Genomic DNA, 1,465 nt, shown 5'->3' on the forward strand with positions numbered 1-1,465 from the left:
CACACACACACACACACACACACCATCACCATCACCAACGACATACCATACAGAAACACGCACCGGATACAGAAACGTACCTTGAACGGGTAAACACACCACTGTGCACAAACATGTCACCCACGTATCACGTCTCAAACATCAAACCATTAGTTCGACGTCGCAACCAGGATATTTGGGAGAGGCAGTTGGAAAAAAAAAACTAAACCAGCCAGGCGTGACGGAAAAAAAACTGACATTTTTACCTAAAAAGTCACTATTGGTTGAATGTTGTAAGACCCTCTCGGTATATAAAGAAAACTACGGCCCATCGACTAAATTTAGTTATCCTGAGAGCAACGATATAACATCTTCGTAAGTTATAGCAAACTTCTTCGCAAATTATTTCCTTTTCCTGTTTTGTTTTTTTTGTTTTTCATATATTTGGCATTTATATCTCTGTGTCCTTTTATTTAATTTTTATGTTGTCACTTCAAAACTAATGCAAAATCCAAAAACAAATTAATTAATCTTGTTTATAGCACGGGAGTTTAATTGGCAGGGCGGATCTTTTCGGTTTGAACGGCAGTTTTTTAAAATAATTTCCACGTAACTAAACTATTTTATTCTTTCACTTGTTTCAGTCATTAGACTACGGAGATCTTTTCTGTTTGAACGGCAGTTTTCTAAAATAATTTCCACGTAACTAAACACTTTTAAACTTCGTATACTGGTAGAATGTGTTTATAAAACATCTTTTTCTCTTGGCTTTATTGAGAAAATTCTATAGTTTCTAAGATATTTGTTGTATTTTTTCTTCAATTTCTGCAATTTCAACCAATCACTGACGTCCATTGAGGTAAAAAAAAACATTCTGTGCCGTATGAATATGTACCTCGTTTAAGAAATAGATTGGGTTTATTTACATTTGTGAAGAAAAAAAGATACCCTTCCCCACCTCTAACCCTAACCCTAACTAGCCCTAACCAACCTTAACCCTAAAACAGATTGAAATGCTATAGATCGATACTAGGGTCATAATTATGGGCGACAATTTCATATGACACCGCTAGAAAAAACTGCCGTTCAAACCGAAAAGATCCCAAAATCCAAAAACAAATTAATTCTTGTTTATAGCACAGGAGTCTAATTGGCAGTGGTTATATAGATGTTAGAAAGAAAAGACACCTCACCATCAAACTATATCCTTGATTCCCTACAAACTATGAAGGATACGTAGAACTTGGTCCCTACATTATCTCCTCACCTGCTAGAAAATAGCAGACAATTAATGAAAAGTCGCTACAGCGTTGCCTCAACCTGCGAGAAATAGCAGATAATTAATCTTTTCTACTGAAGGCACAAGGCCTTGAAATTTTGGGGGAGGGGACTAGTCGATGACATCGAGCCCAGTGTTTCACTGGTACTTAATTTATCGACCCCGAGAAGATAAAAGGCAAAGTCGACCTCGGATGAATTTGAACTC

General features: G+C 36.7%; 1 long non-coding RNA gene across 1 annotated transcript in view; it reads left to right on the plus strand.

Annotated features, from left to right (window-relative positions):
• Window positions 1-234: 234 nt before the first annotated feature.
• The window catches only part of LOC118767644, a 9,699-nt gene continuing 8,468 nt past the window's right edge, over window positions 235-1,465 (plus strand). The window contains exon 1 of the long non-coding RNA XR_005003561.1: window positions 235-354. This is a non-coding gene — a long non-coding RNA (uncharacterized LOC118767644). The remainder of the gene's footprint in view (window positions 355-1,465) is intronic.

Source organism: Octopus sinensis, linkage group LG23, assembly GCF_006345805.1.
Source record: "Octopus sinensis linkage group LG23, ASM634580v1, whole genome shotgun sequence".
NCBI lineage: Eukaryota > Metazoa > Mollusca > Cephalopoda > Octopoda > Octopodidae > Octopus > Octopus sinensis.